The 22,311-nt window shown below is 41.3% G+C and overlaps 1 protein-coding gene across 4 annotated transcripts in view; it reads right to left on the reverse strand.

Annotated features, from left to right (window-relative positions):
- SLC23A2 (solute carrier family 23 member 2) overlaps nt 1-21,792 on the reverse strand; it is a 57,905-nt gene extending 36,113 nt beyond the window's left edge. The window contains exons 1-3 of one of the 4 annotated variants that reach the window (XM_075043687.1): nt 21,689-21,790; nt 6,625-6,728; nt 3,243-3,343 (exon numbers count right to left, since the gene is read on the reverse strand). The gene's annotated coding sequence lies outside the window, so the exon portion shown is untranslated. Of the gene's footprint in view, nt 1-3,242; nt 3,344-6,624; nt 6,729-21,688 lie in introns of all 4 variants that reach the window. The other 3 variants (XM_075043686.1, XR_012652563.1, XM_075043685.1) reach the window with 3 other exon arrangements.
- Between the last annotated feature and the right edge of the window lie 519 nt (nt 21,793-22,311).

The following is a 22,311-nucleotide window of genomic DNA, read 5'->3' on the forward strand; positions in this document are numbered from 1 at the left end:
TACACTGAATTATCTGCTGCCTTGGATCAAATGGAAAGGCTAGAAGTGAAATTTCCACTAGGACAGTGATTAACATTCATCTCTTTCTATACCAAATCATCTTCAGTGCTCATACATGATTAACCCAGGAAGGCCAAAAGCTGACATGGGTTTACAATGCTTTAGATAAGATTAGTATCTAGACAAATAGCCTACTGCAGGGGATAGTCAGGTGCAAGTTCACCAGAGGAAAATCCTCCTAGCCAGGGAAAGGCCACTCCGCATCTTTGACACACTTGCCTTTTCTCCAACACACAAATCTTCTTCCAGATTTCGTACCACTGGAACAGGACACAAAGCTACAGGAATGTCTGTTTTGACACAACATGGTGGTACTTACACTTTGCATTTTCATGACCACATTCTCTATTTTACCAAGGGACCTCCTATTTTGCATAAACAGGTTACAATGCATTTCAAAGTTCACAGGAAGAAAAAAAAAGATAAAAACCATCAGAGACAGAGATGTACAAAGTAAGACTGTAATTAAATGTACTTTTCTTTTTCTTCCTGCAGTTTCTGCCTGCAAGTCATTACTCTGGAACCTCTACCGCAAATAAAAACATTCGCTGAAGTATACAACAAAGGTTTTCCTACAGAGAAATCTGCCCATATACCAAGACAGGCTGTACGAAAAGCTTCCATTTCACAAGGGACCAAGCTGCATGAAAGTCTGTCTAAAAAATAATTTGAAAACTCATCTCTTATTAGATTCAAGGGTTAACTTGGGCAGGACAGAAGATACAGATATACATAAAGAGCTTATTAACATGGAAAGGAAAAATGGACCATGAACCCCATTAAAGGAGTAGGCAATTGCAATATACACGTCTTTTCCCTTGCATGCATTGTTTTCTTTAAAAGCAGCATCATTTGATATAGTTTTTGGCTGGACCACACTAAAAATGTTCCCCACTTCTTTGTATTAGTCTGAGAATACCCACTAACAACTAAAGACAAATAAAAAATAGTTCAGATTTGCTGTGATGGCATTCATCTCTACAGTGCTATATTTGAGGGCCTTTAACATTTGAATCCAGAGTCTGGCAAAGCAAAGATTGGGGAAAACAAAACCAATCTGACCTCCAGACTGCAACATGCTTGGGCCAGTAGGTTGTTGGGGCTTTTCTGTTTGTTTGGGGTTTTGTTTGGGTGGGTTGGTTTGGTTTTTTTTGGTGTTTTGTTTGTTTGGTTGCTTGGGGTTTTGTTTGTTTGGTTTTTTGTTTTTGTTTTTTTTTTCCATTTTGTTTTGTTTGGGTTTTTTGTTTGTTTGTTTTAAACATCCGTTAGAAGAGTGTCAACAATTTGCCAGGTGCTGTCAGACTGGGTACACCAGAACTGGGAAGCAAAGCTGTGTTCAGGATATATCATCAATACAATAAAGCTCATTGCCCCACATTTGCAGTAAGCAGACCTAGAGGTTAACCCTTTGGAAGAAGCTTACTCTGGACATCAGGTTCCCCCATGATTGTCACGATGACTTTTAACTCTGAAAATTACTGTTTTTCCAAAGTGTAAGAATGATGCAGGTTTTTTTCCCCAGAAGCTTTAAGAGGGAAGCAGCTCTATGTATTTCCTTATTTGCCAAATTCCAAACAAAAACTTCCTCAAACCATGAGGGTCTTTCCGAATTCCAACTGGATCTCCAATTTCTATCAACTGAGCCAGGTCCACCATACAAAGATGTTAGCCAAAATACTTTTGACTTTCCATATTGATTTGTGCAGCTGCTTTGAGAGGACAGGAGAGAGCTGACCCAGCATAAAGCTGAGCAGACAAACATGAGCAATGGGCACAAAGTTTGAACACAACATAAGCGGCCTGATTTAGTGCTTTGCATGATGGGGCTGCAGCATTTTAGAGCCGATACGAGGTCCCCTAAAGCCACAGCCACAGCCACAAGCTGCTGGACAATCACAAATGTTTTACTGCTCTGTAAAGTGGCAGAACCGTCTGCAAAGACAAATGGAAATTGGCTACCTTACAGTTGTGGTTTGCTGTACCGCTTTTCCTCAAACAGTAAGTTCTGCTCGAGGAGGTCTAGGACACAAGTAAACCAGCTGGTGAAAGAGTTAAAAGGAGAATCCTAGCTAGTCTGAAAGGTAAGTGTATTGCCTCCCAGCTCTTAGCATAGTAGAAGTGTCAAACAGAATTAACTAGTTATTCAGTACCTGTGATCCTCTTGTCTCCATCTTGACTGTGGAAATATCAGGAACTGACCTGCATTCAGTGGCCTTACACTGCTGTGCAAAGGAAATATTCGTAAAGGAAGCACAACAGGCGTGGTTATAAAACAAGCTGGCGATGAAACAGCACATTCTTTAGAGTGTACTGATGGAAAAGCTCCCAGGAGCACTAATGTAGGTATGCCACCTGGTAAGCACATGTCGCACCGCCCTGAGGAAGGAGTGATGTCAGATCCAACCCAAGACCTTTCTGGCTTTTACAGATGGCTGAAGAGCCAAGAGAGCTCAGTCTGTTGCACACACTAAGGAGATTAGAATCAAATTAAGGTGACAGCTTAATTACAATCTTCAATTTATTAGTTGTAATCAGCTGTCAGAATCACGTGAATAACAACAACTTTCTCCTGGCAAGCAGAGATGACGCTCAGCCAGAAGTTGTCCAACCTTAGATTAACTGAGGTTAGCTTCACCTAAATTTTAAATAAATTCAAAACACTTGAAGCGAATAACCTGAACTGCAGCAGTACATCTGGAGCTCCAGCACCTCCAATGGCAGTTTCAAGTGTTTGGCATCTCTAAAACTCAGGCACGTGACACGTTTAAATACAAATCAAGGCATCCTTTACATCTGAGATTATAATTTTGGCAACAGACACACAACAGAGATGTGGAAAGGGACTTGGACTTCCTGCACGTCAGGATATTTTATTGTTAAAATGAACCAAGTCTGAGCAGAAGGTAGAACCAGTTTTAAAATCCACTTCACTTGTTCAGTACTCAGTACTGTGAGCACTGCAGAGCTGTTTCTGGAAAGGGCACGCTGTAGACCATGACTAAAGATAAATTCTCAGTTCCTGTAGCGTCGGACAGCTATGAAGAATTTAAGTCAGTAACAAATGCACCACATTTACTTTGTTTAGTTTAAGAAAGTGGGTTTAGGCCAAGCAGCTACTACTACTCTACAGGACTAGGGACATATTAAAGAGAAACTGCATGCTGCAGGACAGAGCTACTTACAGTTTGGTTGCCAGCCGACGTTCACCAAGAGACATGGAGAAGGGGGACAGGCAGACACACGGCTCGGATCAGCACGAGAGTATCCAGGGAGATGCAGATGGCTGCAGAAGGCAGCAGGATGGATGCCAAGAGATCAGGGAAGTTTTGAAAGAAACTCCTTCACCAAAACACTGTACCAAACTGATTAGGGAAACAGGAGTGCTTCTGTGCTTTCAAGACTGGCAATGCAGACAATTTAGGAATTTTGTGGAGGCTCCAATTAGACAAGTTTACTTAGAGGGTACAGCTACCCCTGGCCAGACACATAACTCAAATCAAAAGCAAGGCAGTTCCCAGTTAATTATGGAACAGGAGCTTTCTCCAGATTGCTATTGGTTCTAGTTACGCCTGTTGCACAAAATTTCTGTACTGATTTTCTGCCATTAAGGTATTAAAAACCAAAGACTTCTCTTCCTGTTATTAGACACACCTTGTCTTCTGTGCATCAGATGCGAGCTACGGGCACTGTGGTTTGTATTTATACGTGTCCTTGCTTCTACAAGTCCCAAGTTATGCTATTTTTAATACTAGAAGAACCTTAGAACAAGATTCCCCCTTTCACTCTCCAGCCTGCCTGCCATAGCCATTCACATCTGCTATTTAACAGCATAAATACAGTAAGCCTGAAAAACTTGTTTCTGAGAAATTGTTAAAAATGAAACAGTACATTATCAAGGGGTTTTAAAATATTATTGACCAAATTATAAGGTATCAAAAGAGTAGCAACTTTGCTACTCAAAGCTGTCCAAAAAGTTGCTTGATGTTTTCCTACAAAGCAAAAAGGTCCTCCCCATTTCAAAGAATTCATCAACAAGTATCTCATCTGTGAGGCTAATAAAGACCAACAAGTACTTAACATGATGCAATCAAAGTACTGTCTGCAGGCCCACAACCACAAGTTCAATTGCTTCACAGTGCTGGCCACGAGTATTACATCTCCAGATTGGCACTTGGATACAGTGCCCGTGAGGTCCTCTACCCCACAAACTGTTCCAGATATGTAGGTGTGCCCGAAGGGCATTTTTTCAACCTTCCAGGGGATTTTGACCATCTTACAGAAGTGAAAAAAGCTGCAGAGCACACATGCTTAATCTTCTGTTGCTACATGTAAAAAACATCTTCCTGCTTTAGTCTTAAGTAGAGCTCTTCCTCAGGCTATTTTGAAACTGAGCCTCTCTGGTTCGAAAAATACTCGTTATTTGTCTCTACCAGGTGCCTCTTGTACCCAGAGTTTCTTCCTGTGAAATGAAATTGCACTGAAATGCTACCATATCCTTAAATGCCACAGAGATTTTCCCCCTCCACTTGAGCAAACTACATCCACACTTGAAAAGTATGCTTCAAATTCCTAATGCAACACTACACAAAAAGACATCATTTCCCTTTACCTGCAGTAGAAGCAAACAAAGTACTGCTAAATATGGCCAAACTTCCTAGCATCTCACAGAATCATAGAATGGCTTGGGTTGGAATGGACCTTAAAGATCATCTAGTTCCAACTGCCCTGCCATGGGCAGGGACACCTTCCACTAGACCAGGTTTTAAAAAACAGGAGTTGACAGGCACTTTAAGAAGTTTAGGTCCTGAGTTAGTTTCTCACTTCACTTCAAAGTACATCTTCAAAGCGCAAACATATTCCTTCTTTGTAGGCACTAATGAATTTTTAAGTAGTTGGTATTTTGACTGCCATCCAGAATAGTATGTCTTAACAACTGACCAACGTTATTAGGACATGTCTACACAAAGACACACAGGAAAGTTATGCCGAGCTCAAACCTTCCGTTGATTTAAAGCACATTAGCTAAATCTCATTAACTTCCTGTGTGAATGAGCTTGTTGAGAAGAGGACTTAAATCTAACTGAATGAGACGTTTAACAAAGGATCTCACAGCTTTCAAGAACTACATGTTTGGTTAATCAAGTTATTAAAAAAGAACTTATTTAGGCTGTGGTTCTAAATGAAAATATCTGAAATATGAGTATTTCCAGTAAGTATAGGTCAACCTGAAGGTGCATTTGGTCAAAAACAATATGGGCCAAGCTGTTCCTCGCTCATCTTTCACCCCATTACTCTCTCATTTTATTGTTCCAATAGGCAACAGTTTTGCCAAATTTCTGTGCAATGTGTGTGCCACCCTCCATAGGGGATCCCATCAACGCGTACGCAACGGTCTGCATTAACAGAGTCTTAACAAAAGATCAAGAAAGAAGTATACAAAAGAAGCCATAAGATTACATTTCAAAGAAGCACAAGCAAAATCTAGGAGATAACAACTTTACAGCCTGACATCAAGTGACTGCTATCAAATGACACCTGCAGTGTTCTCTAGATAGCAATGACGCTCACGGTAAATAAAAATGAAATAGCGTATCACTGTTCTTTATAAAACACATCACTACTTTATAGTCTTACTTGCAGCACAGTACACTTCTCTCACTGTTTATGGTACACATTAACTTGATTTATAATAGTATGTAGTCCTTACAATCTCCCTGTGGAGCATTAATAATCTAAGAATTCAGATACCTCCACATTATTATGGATGTTAATACACAGTTCATTAAGCTCCTTCACAGCATTCAGAAAGAAACCTGAGCACACACTGGTTCTCTTCTCAGCTTGCTTTGTACTTCTACTTGGCACTTTGATGAAAGCTACTTTTTTTCCAAGACCTTAATCACATTAAAACGAAGGTGAAGTTAGAAACTCATCTAGGAAAAATTCCATTTATTAAGCAAATCAGGGTAATGTGCCAACTTTTTCAACTCCGAATACGAAGCTCCTTTCCAAAGGCTTAGGCATTCCTACGTCTGCTTTTGAAACAGATACTCACTCCTTGCTGAAAGAGAACAATTTTAGTCCAGTAAGCAATATAAACCCAGTAACTGATTACACACTTGAAAAAGTTTACTCTGAGTTGATCTGTTAGGCTTGTCTTGAAACAATTTTTTCACTTCTATTTAATGTAACTTAATAAGAGATTTGGAAACCAAGAAACTTACAAAAACTAACCAAGATGCTGTACTTTTGGGGTCAAACAGTCCTAAAATCTCTTTTTTTGCTACATAAACCTCATATAAATTTCTCCCATTTTAAAAATTAAAAGGAAACCAAAGTTTACAGGTACACAGGAAAGAGGGTAAATATTTTTGAGTCTGTCTTTACAGTAATAACAATTTTTAAATGAAAAATTAAGTCCTCAAATCTTTAAGATATTGAAACTTAGTTATTAAAAACCTGAGTTTGTCAGGTTTCAGTCGTCTTCCTTAATAATGCCCACACTGAAGCAGTTGAATTTTTGTAATCATCCCCATTAACATCTGAATTCAAAGAAGCTCTTACCTCCAGAAACCTGTACCAACTTCTGGAGACCGTCTCAGCCAATTCCTCCACCACCTTTCTTCCAGCCTATGCTCAGTGCAACAGTTCGAGTTGCAAGCCGCAGCCTGAAAGGATGCAGACATACCAAAGGAGGATTTTTATAATCTGGTTGGGCTCACTACATTGTATAACTGTACTGTGTCCAATCACCACCGCTGCGCGTTACACAACGGCTGAAATGCAGGAAGACCCCACACGGTCATAAACTGTTACTACACGCCTCTGCCATAGTTACGAAAAGTAAGGGAACGGAGAGTCAGTCTCTCTGAGTAACAGCAGACAGAGGGCATACAGATCAACCCGAACAAGAAGGTTCAAGTGTTTTACATAACCTGCTCTCTTCTACAGGGAGAAAACCCAGCCGGGGCCCTCAAAATTCAGGCTGCATAAATATTTAACATGCCTGACTCCAACAGCTGTAATCAGGATTGGGATTTTCTCCACCAAGTTAGCATTTCTGTAAGCCTCCGTTGTGCAACTTGCACAGAAGTATTTTTATTAGCAATTAGCCAGTTTTCAAGAGGTCCCAGATCTCAAGGCTCTGTTCCCTAAGACAAGGCTTAGCCATCCACAACCTCACCAAAACCTGAAAACGCACAATATAGCTTGTGCTGGGCTCATCCGCTTTCCTAATGGAAAATGCTGCATAAAAGTGATGTTCAGGGCCACAAAGCAAAGCGAGACGGAGAGGGAGGCAGGAATAGAAGCAAGAAACATGAAACAACAACAAAACTTTAATTAACATGCATGAATCTGTTCTCTCCATGACCCACCTCTCTTTCTGCAGGAGGACAGCACTGTCTTAAGGTTGCCCTTACACTTCCAAACATCCCTTATAATTCGTCGCATCACAGCCCCTGCCTCGTTATTGCTTGCCATCAGGTTTGTACACCATCCCCTTACGCTACGAGGGAAGCAATTATGCAGCAATCTCTCCAAATACATCATAAGCTCACAGTATTAATGAGACACCACCACTTCTACAACCGATGCCATTAAGTGATAATTAAAATAGGCCACCAGAAAGCAGGCGCTTTCTGCCCACATATATACGCAGCGTCTCTGCCACTTGGGCCCAACTGAGAGCCGGCCCAGAGCACCGCGCTGGAAGGCAGAATAAGGAGCTCAACTTTACCTGAAACACACCTTTTGAACCCAAATTTGCAGAGGCAAAAGACAGGCCGATGGCGCCATCTAGCTCCCTTCGCTTTATGAGAAAAGTCAGCGTTGCACAAGTTTAAAGGCTTGCTTGCTTAATTGTCAAGACCTGAAAGCTGCGGATCATCAGCAGATCAGAAATTGGCATGTGCTTGTTCTTGCATCAAAGAACCAAGTACTGAATAGGGCACATTTAATTGAAAGCTGACACTTATTATGTGCAATACTCTTTATTCATCATTTACTAAGAATGCATGGAAGAAAGCCAATTATTTCCACTGATTATTTTATGCAATGCGTGCGTATATAAAACCGCATTATGTTCCAGCATTTAATCTCCACTGCAAAGAGATGTTGAAAAGTCTCCTCCACTTGCTCCTTTTCCAATTACTAGATTCCTTCCTTTGCTCTTTACTTCTGAATCCCAAATGTTTTCACAAACAGAAACATCTTCTAACTTCAATACGGAGAAAGCTTACAGCCCTTAATGGAAGCATCACCATATCTCACGTTTTAAGACTGTAAAATATAAACTGCTGTACCAGAGGTCAACAAACTGCCTGCAAGATTACTCATCTACAATACTTTTGAGGAATATGCTGGAAATTATTTTAGATTAAAGGCATTTGATGTGCTCACAGAGAGCTACAGGACTAAGTGATCAATGGCAAGAAAAAACTGTAAGGTTTTGAGAGAAATAAATAATTTGCTTTTTTACTCTAATGTCCAGGGTTTGTTTTTTTTTTTTTTTTTTTTAAAATAGTTGCATTAAACAATGCTGGGGACTCAAACGCTGCTTGCCCTGAATATCATAGTTCAAAGTATAATCAAGTTCAGTGCAAGTAACATTACTTCAGTATCCAATTGAGCATGACTTTTCTATTTACCTTACAATTAAAACTAATTGCTCCAAAGTTCATCACTGGTGAGTGGAGAATTTAATCATTCAAAAGATTTATTTCTGATTACTTAGTATTTACACTCAATAACTTAGTTCAAATAAACCACCTACTAACCTGGATGCCTCCACTTAAAACCCAGCTTCCACAATCGACAGTCTGGACAGATCTAATGGCAGGTTGTTTGGTTAAAATCCCTTGCAGTGAATAGGTACTTAATCACTGCCACGTTTGAGATGAATGTTAATTCAAGATATAACTGTTGCGACTACTGTTTCAAGACAGTGGAATATTTTACAGTGCATCTTCAAACTCCATAATACTGTAAAAGACAGGCAGGAATAAACGGAGGAGAAGCTCTATGTATTGCTGCACTTTATTGATGGAAGTCAAATCACAGCAGACAATTTATCTTGCTCTACTTCAGTGCAGGAAGCATTGTTGTGGTGATCCTCCATAGCTAGACTTCATTTTTATTACCTGCTTAATATCTGAAATTTAAACTGATGGAAGCATTTGTCTTGCTTGAGAATGTTGCTCTGAGGAGGAGTTCACTTCTGATTATTATGAGGAAATCCAATTTTTTGCCTTCTTCTCAGACATACAGTGTTCAGTTTAAGGATGAAACAAATACTTCAGAGTGCCCTAGTCAAATTACAAATGTTTGCTGTTAGACAGACATTGGTAAACTAACTGACGATTTACAGGCAACATTCTGAGTTTGAATATTTATTCTGAGGCCATCCTCCCTAGTTTTGCAGCACTCAGAGTCTGGACAAAATTCTTCTTTGAAGTCACCGATTTCCACTGTACTGAAAAACGTGTCTTGTGTATAGGGATGGCACACAATGGTTAACTCATATGATCAAAACTGGTAAAAGTATGACCCAGCGACCGCAAACACCTGGTAACTAAGTCCCTCCTTTGAACCTTTGTATATTGCCAGGTAATAACAAGAAAAACACACAACATAAAAAGGCAAGTCTGATGCAGTCACTGAAAAACTGTTAAGAAGAGGTTCTCTGTTGCACAAGTTATAGCAAATAAAAAAAAAAAAAAGAAAAAGAAAAAAAGCCTGTTCCAGCATAGCAGATGCCTCACAAATCTTCAGCTGTCAGAAAAAGGCACATCATCTTTGCAAGAACATCCTGTTTCATCAGGAGGGTGAGGTGTAGGATGCCTCATTTATGATGGCTAAACAAGTCTCCCGACTACATTTATGTAGCATCTCCTAATGCAAGTATTCTTCCTACCAATATGTAATCTTTTACATCAGTGAAAAGATTCAATTTATACAGCAGACTTGCACGAACATCTTCCAGAATACACTTAATACAGCAAACACAAGAAAATCACGTCACATACTAGTAGAATAAATAGATCCACTTCCACCCACAACTTGGAACAGCAGAAAGACTAAGCCATTAAGTTTGATCGTATAGAGACATTTATAAATCCACTGAATTATAAATTCCTTGAAAGAGCACTTACCAGAAGATATGCTTTAATATGAAAACATCTACCGTTTTCTTCCCTAATGCTGTATCAAGTATACACAAAGAATTACTGAAATTGCTTTGAAAGCTTACCATTTAATTCAATGAGCAATGCATGGTCCTGGGTACTACTTATACTTACCCTTTGTACATGACTCAACCCATTAAATTGTACATCCCTCTCATCTAACAGAAAGGATACCTAGAGACAGTCTGTGTAAAGCAAATTCCACTTTTCTAGTTAAAAGAATGCAATGCTTTGTGCTCAACTTCCTTTCTTCTTAAATCCTGAATGTAGTTACAGCTTGTATGACAATGTTTCTTAGAACTTTTCCCACAACTGTGTATTTTGAAATACTTGTAAGTAAAATCTAGGGTCCGAGACGTACATCAAAGCAGACTGATGGTTATTCTACGTGAAGAAGTAATTACAAGATGGAAGTGCCTTTAAAAATACCTTTGGCTGATTTCTGGGCAAGAAATAAGAAATAATTTTCAAGGAAAACAACAACAAAAGAGTAGTGAAGCCAAGCCATACACTCCACAGGCACAGATCAAAGTGGTTCAAAAATTAATGGAGAAGGAATGTGCTTTTTGTGACCTGCTATTGTATTCACCATGGCCATAAACTAAGTCAGACGCCTACATCTTTCCTGGACCTCCAGGTATGCTTGTAATTAAAGGCAATAGCTCAAATCATTTTTCTTCCGAGAACTGACAAAAGTAAAACCTGTTTATTGGTCAACATAGCATCATGTGAGGTTGCTGACCGCAACCCTTAAAGCATCATTACGTTCAAGTATTCCCAGATGCCCCAGGAAATGCTGTTAACTTCAACATACGCTTAAAAGCCCATAGTATACGGCCCAAACTCAAGTATGCAATAACTCAGCCAAAGGAACAACACACAACTGACCTAATAAGCCCAAGTATCCAATAACCCTACACCTAATAAGCTAGAAACGGGAACGCTACAATTAGACTTCACATCTACAACTTCAATCTCTTCATTTCTCAAACACCAGACAACAGAAGTACATCCTAGGTGCAGTCACGGGTTCTAGCCGCTAGCAAAAACCCATGATCAGCCCAACAGCTCTGACCTATTCAATGCCGCAGATCACAAAACAGAGTAGGTATGCAAATTTATATACTAAGTCTAGACTTGAAACATCTGTTGGTGTTATCTGCTAAAGCTGCAATTTTGTAATTTTTAGGTATTACTTTGGCATTAATTTGCTGTTACTATTTAGTTAGCACACTCATGTTTTACCTTTATCTCTCTCCCTATATATATCTCTCTATCTTTGTGACTGCAAATAGTTTCAAAAGTGTGGGCTAAATTTCTGTGCAGAAAAAAACAGCAGACTGATCATGCTACAGGCTGTGCAGAGAACATGGAAAGTTCTATCCTTTAGTTGAAATGGCTGTTAATTTCATTTCCTAAAGGCAAAACTTGTTCATACAAAAAATGTTCATACAGTTTTGAACTCAATACACCATTTGCTCAGATGCCTAGAAATCTACCTGCACTAAATAGCGAGCAGCGAGGTTGAAAACTTTAGCTGCAAGACTAAATGTTTTAGAATAGGGGGGGAAAGAGCAGACAGCCATACTTCTGTTCAGTGATCCTGGTACCTCATTCATGGTTCAGTAAGCAAACAGCAAATGCAGCTTCACAGCACTGCCCAACTGCTCCAGCAGCCACAACTCCTCCTCCCACCAATCCCAACCTCCTTCATCTGAAATGAAAAAAAGCCCTTTTAATCTTCAAAGCATGGCCACAAGTCAATCTCAAACTTAGCACACTTTTTAATTTTCTTTTTAATTATCCAGTTGGGAGAGTTATGCCCTCCTTGCTCAGTGACCTTTCACTCCTTCAAGATTATTTCAAGAAATCTTTCCTGGGAATAATCTGCAAATTTATACCACTTGTAGAGGAAATGTTTCAAGGCTTCCAAGCACCAAGGGGGAGAGACAGCATGATTCTTCGTGTGCTTTTGTGCAGGCAGCCTTTGCTGTGTTACACAGTACCCTCAGTTTTGCAGGCCAAGTATCTTCTGGCTTCAGACGCTGACTGCTGCGAGCACAATCCTGACACATCTGCTCAAATACCTTCCCAAAAGTAAGTTGTCATCATGCTGAGTTTTAGAGCCCCCGAGTCCTTACATGGAGCCAACCCCCAAAAGGGCAAGAGAATTTCCTTCTGCTGGAACTGGCAAAAGGCAAGGCACAAGCAGGTCATCTATTGGTGCCATACAGCAATAACAGATGCTATTATTAATTATATTAGCAATAATAGATGCCATTATTACTACTGATAACTGTTGACCAACTGTTTGTCCCATGAGTTTTGGTCCTTAAGCATAGCTTGGTTTCCCATAGCCACAGGGAAAAATTAAGTCATTGTTGCCATTAATGATTTTTAAGTTAAACCAGCACTACTCACTCTCTGCCCACACACTAAACAACTGTATGCAATCCTACATTTGATTCCCACACGTTAAGCCAACCAATTACTAATTTATTAATTTCACAACAAGCCTGGAAGTGTTTATAGAGACAGGCTTGTGTTTAACCAGACTTGCTAATTAACTTCCCGTACTCATGTTTCAGACGGGCTTAGGTGAAAGTGTTTACACGCACACCAATCATCATCTACTTCCTTATAAACGTGCATTTGTACTTCTTGCTCGTGGCTTGAGAAGTTAATGTGATGCCACCAGTTCAGTCCTCTGACTCCACAGGTACAATTAGTAGAGACAGGAGGTAACCAGGACCTGTTGAAACCCAGCTAACATCCAACCCCTACGTCACATAACATGTTACCACGCAGAGATGCAAGATGTAATTTAGTCCAATAGCTTTGAAGATTTTTCTCCATACGTAAGCAGTTAATTAAGAATGCATTAAATATATATTAATGCCATCAAATATCCCTACAAGCAACAAAACTGTTAAAGAAGGCTAAGTGAATTCTTCTCCAACTGAAGTGTCAGAAATGGAACAGTCCACTTAATACCAAACTGGTTGCTCAGGAAAAGCACAAAAAACTGTAATATTTTGACAGAGTTCACGTTACTTATAATAATATTTATGCCAACTATGGTTTATTGAAGAAAAGCTTTTAGTAAGATATGCCTTTTGCAATAAGTATTTTGGCAACATTTAGTAGAATACTTCTCGGTGATTTTTGCCAGTAAAACGACCCTTTTTTAGCCAATACACTGTAGTTTCAATATTGTACCTTACTGATTCCTTCATCTTCAGGCCTCTTTTGCAGATGTCTGCATAGCACTACTTTAAAAAAAAAAAATCGCAATTATTCTTACTTAATTGGCATCACTTAAAATGTGAGAATTCTTTGCTGATACTATTTGGAGTAATATCATTTAGGCATACATTTTGCCCTCAAACAAAATTTTTCATTTGAATAATTAAGAGGAGAGGAGACCAATACAGATAGAGTCTCCTTTGAAGGTACCCACATGCTGTGCTGTCTTCATAATAAATCTATTACCTGCCATTCAACAAAACATTATCTGTCACAACAGCCTCCAGAACAAAAACAGTAATTAGACTCGGATCTTAATACACTCGGTGCACTGTTCTGTGGTCTACAATTCAGCAGGTTTAGAAAGCAATGAACAGTGCACCTAAGTGAGATTAAAAATTGGGCTAATACTTATCATAAAATCTTTACCAAAACTGAACAGCCAAGGAGGAGAGCTCAGATAACACTTTGGGTTTAGGCTCATTTATACTAAAGAAACTTAATAGAAGGCTTAATTGACAGCTTTGCTTGATTCAATTGTGCCTTATTAGGCATCTTCATGAAAAGCATTAAATGTCTTTGATCCCTTCCAAAGAAGAGGAAGACTCATTAGCAATGGATGTTTACAAGTACCCAGGGCTCAAGATTACAGTTCTTCCCCTTCTGCAGAAGGGGCTTTTTAGATCTATGTTTTTACGAGAAGGATCACGTATCGTCTCCGAAAGAGCTCAGGCTTCCATCCTTTGGTTTTTCTGATATTTGCAAACAAGACAGATGGACAATGAAAACGTCAGCCTGTTTGAAAGCCCAACTCGTAAGAGCCGACTCAGTTTAATAGACCTCTGTACGCGACTAGCAATCCAGGAAAATTCAAGCCGTAGGGCCAGTCAACACTAAAGATTATTATTTATACCAAGCCAGATTTTCTGTTTTCTATGTTCTGAAATGAATACAACACAAATTGAGCTGTTCCCATTCAATTTTCAGTTTCTGGCTAGAGCAAATAAATAGATACACTATCTTACTACAACAAAACCACAACACTTGGGTATTAAAAAAGCCACCCCCTCTTCCACATCATTTTTTTGTTTGAGTTTTAAAAGCATCTACTAGTAAGTTGAAATAAACTAGAGGTAACCAACAAGTGTCTAACAGTCTGAATAAACCAGAATAGAGACCTATAAAATTTTATTGATAATAACTATTATGCTCGGCATAATCTCCCAAAATTCTGCACACAAAGTTAAATGGTACCCATGAAAATACATATTTCCAATATCAGCTAACGACTGTAACTGTTATTGTTCCCATATACAAAAGGACACAGAACAGTATGAGAATATCACAATTATGTCTTGCAGTCTGATCCTACAGAATAGGGACCTGGAGCTCCAGTTTCTTTCTGGTCAGTCTGAATCCCAATTATTTCTTTGGTTTGCCCTTCATACAATGAAATGCTCATCAGGAAACTGTAGTCTTTAAGCTTTTATCAAAAAATCCAATCTGTTAAAATACAACCAAGCAAATGCTTCTTGCATCAGGAACATCTAGCTCAACTTTCACAAACAATTCATTGTGTATTAAAAAAAAAGGAAAAAAGGAAAAAAAAAAAGCTGCTATTTGTTAAGCTGCTGGTGCTTTAGAGTACATTGTCTTCAAAAACAAGGATGTGCTTTAGAGTACATCGTCAGCAAAAACAAGGATGTGTTTTCTTTGCTCAGGTATGGTAAGGGTCTGAATACAGGATTCCCCACACAAAGGGCAAGTAATAAACACAGCAAAAATTGCAGAGTTTATGAATTTATTTTCCTGCCATTAGGATTCAAAGACTCCACGGAAATTCAAACCTTATCACAGAACAGTCCATTAAGCACTACTAGCTCTGGGATGCTTTCATTTTATTCAGCCCACAAAATAAGAAAGAAGTTGCTAACTTTGCAGTGCAGCATTTTATTTCCATTCCAAGCTTCTAAATAAAAAGTGAAAGTCGTGACAGGGAGTCACATGCCTGGTTTTGAGATATTCTATATGAACTTGAATAGTGATGAGAACATATACACACTTTTTTCTTTAAAAGCACAACAAAACTGCAACATTGAGCTATATGCTTAAATACAAGACAATACAGGTAAGTGATAAAAGGAACAAGGACAGAAAAAAAAAAAACTCCAGATCGCTACTTCTGAGCTAGAAAAGAAAGCGCGCTCTGTAAAGATGTGCTTAAGGGCAGACCCCAGCAGTCAAAGATTTCCAGCATTTCTTTCTCATTGCTAAAATCGGGTCAACAACGACGTGCACAGCACTGAAAGACTGGGATAAATTCACTAACAGCACATTAACCGCCTCATCATATAAACACAGCTAAGAGCACACTTAGCAGATGGAGTATTTAAGGTACCTTCCTATTAAAGCTTCCGAACCGCACTTTATTCTCCCAACTTTTACAATCTTACAAGCGTACCAATAGCCAGCATACCACTAAAATAGACCTTATTGCCCTAGGCTGCAATTTCACGGCCATGCAAAATAAGAGTAAATACAATTAAAATGCGTTGCTACATTTAGAGTCCAAACTACTCAAAGCATCCACACATGAGGTTAACGCTCAGGAATCTAAGTGCATAAAACCCCCCTGAAGTCGCTTTTTACTTACTTTCCTGCTACGCCAGCGCTGCTGTCTACCATGCATTCTCAAAATGCTTCAGCCAACTGTTCAATGACACAAGCACTGCAATAGTTCGATTTAAAAATAAATTCACACAACAAATTTGGGGGACACGCAGCCGTTTGAAATCTGTTCAGTGAGTCACTACATTTCAAAACAGTCAAAAACAAAATAATGGTGAGTCAATCTCTCCTTCACCGTTTATACTAATTTGAGCCCATACTTCAAGCAATTTTAATCTAAAGCAAGTGTAAAGGAAACAGGTACCAAATGAAAACAATCCCTTTTATCACAAAGGAGATAACAAGCAAATCCTGGTTAAATCCAAACACACATAAAAAAGTTCAGTTATTGCTTTCATACCACACAGAGCCTGAAAGTTCAAAAATACTCACAGGTACCACGCTGGTCAAACAGCTCCTCAAACACAATTACAACTGGACTAATCTGCTCCCATCTGCTCCTAAAAATACAACTATCAGACAGAGCTTGTTTTCTCAGGCATTTTGCTGACGCAAGTACAAGATCAAAACATCACTCATTCAGAGGAGAAAGATTTATTGGTCCCCATAATATGCAAGCTACCATCATTCTAAGGTGCACATGACACAGTCTTACCAATGCACATCAATTTTATTACGTGCTTAGTGACGAAGGTTTTGAGGGAAGAATAAAATAACCTGGCTGCCTGAATGTGGTGAGAAGAAATTCTGGAAATTCCCTTTCGCCTGAATAGGACTAAGTTTATTCTCTCCTGAAGCAGTTTTAAAAAAACAGTAAGACCAGACATTTGGATGGTAACTGCATTCCCCCCGGCCCTCCATAACCAGTACTTTCATCTTCTGGCCTGAGAACTGAGACACAAGGAGATTTAGATCACTGAATTTCTAATAATAAACCCGTTAAAAAGTAGTTTTACAATTACCGCAAGCCCAGCCATTCCTCTGCAAATGACCAAATGGAGTTGTTGGATAGGAACAAAGAGTATTTCAATACGTTCCCGCTGCGTAGGCTGGAAACAACCAAAACTTGTGCTTTGGGACTTCCTCACGACAGCCTGGCAGGAACCTCAGCCACCAATTTGTCCTTCCCGAAACCAACCCAGAGTTTTCAAACCCCAATCAGCCCAACTCTACTCTGGGGCCACAGCACAGCCAAGAAAAGAGTCACGGCTCTCTGCAGGCCCAAGGCGAATGATGATTCACTATTTACTAGACTGATGACAACATTCAGTACCAAAAAATAAGTCATGAAACCTCTGAGAGCACACTGGATTAGAAAACCATGGCAGACGCATAGTGCATCACTAGGCACACTGTATTTCTGATGCCATACACATTTTTATTGCTATGTTTGGCAACAGAATTGGCCAAGATTAATGCTGAGTGCAAGGAATAAAACTAGAGCAGGAGACTTCTTAACTAGAAGCCTAGTTCTCCCTCCTGCTTCCTTTCCCCAACAAGTGCCAGCGATGTTTCAACACCCCAATTCCCTTTCCCAGGGAGGTAGTTCTACTCCTTTCATGGCCAAATTACCATGGCAAGAAATCCACATTTGGATTCATCTCTAATAGAAGAACATTCAAATAGACATTTCCTTCCCATAACCTGAAAATGGCCAAATATCATCAGATTTCTTTTCTGCCTTCAAATAAACATTGTCATAAGATGGCTCATAACAACTAGAAATATTTAGCCATAAAGAAAATATGCTCCCCAGTACTGACAGAAGTGTTATGTGCAGTACCATGAAGTTAGCACAATGTCTTAATGCACTTCACCCCTGGGAATGGCTAGAGAACATGGCAAATAGCTTTCATTTTAAATGATTTATTTTATTCCTGCCTTACACTACATCATGATGCATCTCTTTTTACTCATCCTGACTGTCATTATTTTCTTCCTACAGCTTTTAAGTAAAATAAAACACACTGTAACTGCTGTCAGACCATTTCATGATGACCACTAAGGCTTCGTAAATAAGAACACTTGATACAAATAAATTTTTCAAGCAATACATGAAACATCATCTTCAATGGAGGAAAAACTGTTCTGCGAAGCCATCTGCATTTTCTCTTGTAAGGAAAAATGCATAAAGAAGTGTTCAAAAGTAAAATAAATCTATTGAAGAAATGGCCCCACAGAATCTTTTCGGGCTTGAGTTTTCTTCCTCTTTTTTTTTTCTTACATGGTTCACACAAAGACACTGACAGGAACAGCTACAGCAGAACAAGATCTTCCAAAAATCACCTTGCATGGGACGCTGGTTTGTACTCTGCTATGAACTGGAATAGCTCCCGAGGGCATGCCAGTTGACTTCCCCCTGTAAACACTAGGATCAGAAGAGGTTAACTGCTGCAGTGCAGATTAGGTCATTAGAGCAGCTTAACAGCCACTTCTGGAGGAATCCATACTGAAGATGGGTGAAGTTTCACCCATTTATTTTCCAACCGTCTCCAATCAACCTAAACAGCACAACAAAGCCATTTAATAGCACAGTAAGAAAGTCCATTACACTGAGGAAGTTGACAGATTTGGCTATATCAAGAAGAAAAAAAAATAGAAACATAGTGACAGAATCAAAGAAAGAAAACTCAACTTGGTTTAATTTCAAAACCTTTGAAATAGTAACTGCATACAAATGCAGCATCTCCTACAGAGTCTTCTAAACAAATGCGGGGAAAATCCAAGGTCATAAAAGTTTTCTGTTAGGGGGAAAAAAAAAAAAAAATCCTCAAACACCGCCATTATCTCAAGCTCCCCCCGAAGAAAAGAGTCTCCAACCAACTGATACCAACAAAGACACGACCTTTTATTTCTCCACTGGAATTCAACTTGAGGTTAGCTTCAACAACAAAAGACAGAAATTCTCATATTAGCAGTCTTTAAAAAAAAACCCCATACGCATACACCACTCCATACAGCTTTACGGATGCACACACAGTTCTACCCATGGCTCAGGGAGGGGAAGGAGCAGGTAAAAATTCTCCAAACAGATCTGGCTTCAATATAAAAGCAAGGCTTTTGTGAGGTAACCCAAAAAAGCTCCCTGACCTCACTGACTGAGCAGCCGTCCATACAAGGGTACCAGCAGCACCGAGAGGTCACTGCAAGGCTGGGAGTGCGCAGCCAGTGATGGATGGGGGCTGCTTAAATTGGTGCTGTCACCCAAGGAAACATTCATCGACCTGCAGCCCAAATTATCCTACTATTTGAAAAGCTTTTTCTTCCTTCAGATTTGTTTCCATACTGAAGATGGAGAATGAGCAAGAGGCCTGTACTCGGAGAACCTTATTTCCATCCAGCTCCTTACATCTACTCAACGTGAAAGCCAGGTGCCTTGAGAAAGCGGTTCACCGAATCTAAACCTAGCTAAGAGCAGGGCTTACAGACAAGTGACAGATTAGGGTGGATTTTAAGCCATAAAAACTCAGCCTGTTAAGGAACAGCAGGAGCACAACCCACCCTTGAGAATCGCAGTGTTAACTCCTTCCCTTATCCCCAAGGGCTCTGACAAGACATTTTCAACTCCTATTTGCATCTTTACTAGAGCCAAAGGCTTGTTTAAATCCATGATAAAAATCTCAGGGCTTGTTTAACCTCATTGCTAGCCCAAGGTTGAATTTGTTTCAGTGCATCTCCATGTTAACGCTGCTCTAGTTTCAAGCTATCTGGATCATGACTCGAAGCTAGGAGCAGGGTTATAGGAGCTCATCAACTACTAATCCAATTGCTCTACATATCGCAAGGATTATTTTCCAGTTTACTAACCTGAGCTACTTGTTGCAATAATCCTTTATCTATAGTGAAATCACTAGGCAGATCAAGGTGTGCAGCATTAAGTCTAGCTCTGGCAGTGTGCAGCACATCAGTAGCTAATCGCTCCAGTATTTGTTCTGCTTCTCCGCCAGGTTTTACAGCCTGCATCAAACTCCAGCTGCCAGTAAAACCACGACCCAAAACAGCTTTTTGCTTTTTTTTTTTTTTAAAGCTTAAACTGGGTAATTTAAAGCTTGCTTAAGTATGGCAACACTGTGCTGCAGCGAGGATACACAGACATACTCAGCTCCCTGTGAAAATGGAGCATTTGGTATTTTTATTTCAGCTGGTCAAGTTCAACAGCAACAGGGAGCCCACCGTTTACCTGGCACTGAACTCACACTAAGAGAGTCAGCTGCATAGAGCAAATGATAAGATGGAAAAATTAACATGCAAGGTCTTCACCTTGTCTTAAATGTATCTGGGGATTTCCCTTTCCTGCCAGAATCTTCTACTGGCTCTGCCTGCAGCTCGCTTTCAGGGTCAGCCCCTGCCTGCACTTACCTGGCCAGGTTAAGGGACACGCTGCATGAGACCCCAAACTGCATTAAGTGTTTGTCTTCCCAGTCTACAAAATTACAATGACGGCTCCAAAATGAAAGGACAGGAATGAACCTGTACAAGCCTCTGCCTGCATTCCCATCTTTTATGAAAAAAGGCAAAACCTACTAACAACAGAAATGCGCGGTATAGGTAGTTAGCCGTTATCCGTTAAGAAACCTAATCGAAGGCTTTCAACAAGCTTTGTTCGGGCATTTTCTGCGCTACCTACATCACTTATTTCTACCCAAAACGTACCTTAAAACAAAAGAAAACCACGCATGATACCGAACGGGGCTCGCAAGCCAAAAGCAGAAAACTGAAATATTTACTGTCTCGATCTGCACTGAAAAAAAAAAATCCAACAAAAAAGCAAGCAAATAAATAAAAAGGAGGAAAAAAAAAAAAACCCCAACCTCAAAGCGTATCACGAGAACGGGATCAGACAAGAAAGCGAGGCCACCCCTTCAGGACCAGGGGAGAATTAACCTGCATTTCTCCATCCCATTTGCAAGCTTACGGCTCTGCCACCCATTTTGTTTCAGAGTGAAGAAAAAAGATTAAAAAATAGAGGTGATCTCCATGGAACAGAGACAATACCACCCCCACCCCCACGGATAAATCCCCATCCCCGTCTCTGCCTCGCAGGGCAGGTGATCCCGCCGCAGGTGCCCACCTCAGGCATCTCCCCCTCCCGCGGCCGCCCAGGCCGTGCCCCGGGTAGGTGCCCCCTTCCCCTCCGCCCAGCACGGGCTGGAGGCGATGCCGAGCCAAAAAAACCGCCGGCACGGAGAACGTGGAAGGGTTTTAATACGGAAAATAAAAGGGAGAGGGGGGAGAGGTACGGACGGCGCAGGAGGGGCAGGAGCCGCGCCGCCAAGGTGAAAGGCGGCCGGGCAACATGGTGGAGGCTGCCGGGGAGCCCCGACCCACCTCCTCGGGAAGGAGGAAGGGGCGAGCCCCGGCTGTCTGGGGATGGAAGGCGGCTCTCAGGCGCCGGCGGGGGGCCGGGATGGAGGTGACAGCGGGCGGGAGGCGAGAGCAATGACCGCGGCGGGCTGAGGGGAGAGCGCGGCGGGGGAGGCGCCGGCGAGGCTTCTCCCGCAGGGCGGGCGAGAGGCCGCGCCTTGCCCGCGGGAGGAGGAGGAGGAGGAGGAGGAGGAGGACGGGCTCACCTGCCATAGCGGGCTGAAGGCGGCAATGGCGCTGGGGGCTGCGGCTCGGCTCCGCTCCGCTCGGTCGGCAGCGGCGAGTGCGGCGGGGCCGGGGCCGCCCCGGCAGGCAGAGCACGGGGCGGGCCGGGCCCCGCTCCGCCCCCGACAAGATGGCGCCCGCCGCGAACCGCCCGCCCTTCTCCCCTCAGGGCCCGGCCGCCATGGCCGCTCCCGGGGCGGTGGGTGGCCCGAGCGCCGGGCCGGGCCGGGGGGACGAGGAGGGCTCCCGGCCCTTCAGCGGGGATCGGTGCCCCTCGGCGGGGATCGACCCCTCAGCCCTGGCCCTTTTCGAGGCTTGGTTTATTCACTTCTTTTAGGAGAAATCCAGGTTTTATAATAGAAGAGTGAGCCTAGGGGGGCAGGAAAAAAAAAAAAGAGCAAGGCCAAGGAAGTTGAGCCCAGCAAAGGATGACACCTCCACCACACGCACGCCCCTCTTGCTAAAAAATCTCACTCTTCTGAGATTCTCACAGCTTTTGGGCTGGTGGGACAGAGCAAATCTGACATGATCCTCCACCAGCGCATGGAGCTGGGTGTTCTCAAACACAGCACAGATATCTGCCGCTTCGATACCCCGTACCAAA

Source organism: Buteo buteo, chromosome 12 (genome assembly GCF_964188355.1).
Source record: "Buteo buteo chromosome 12, bButBut1.hap1.1, whole genome shotgun sequence".
Lineage (NCBI taxonomy): Eukaryota > Metazoa > Chordata > Aves > Accipitriformes > Accipitridae > Buteo > Buteo buteo.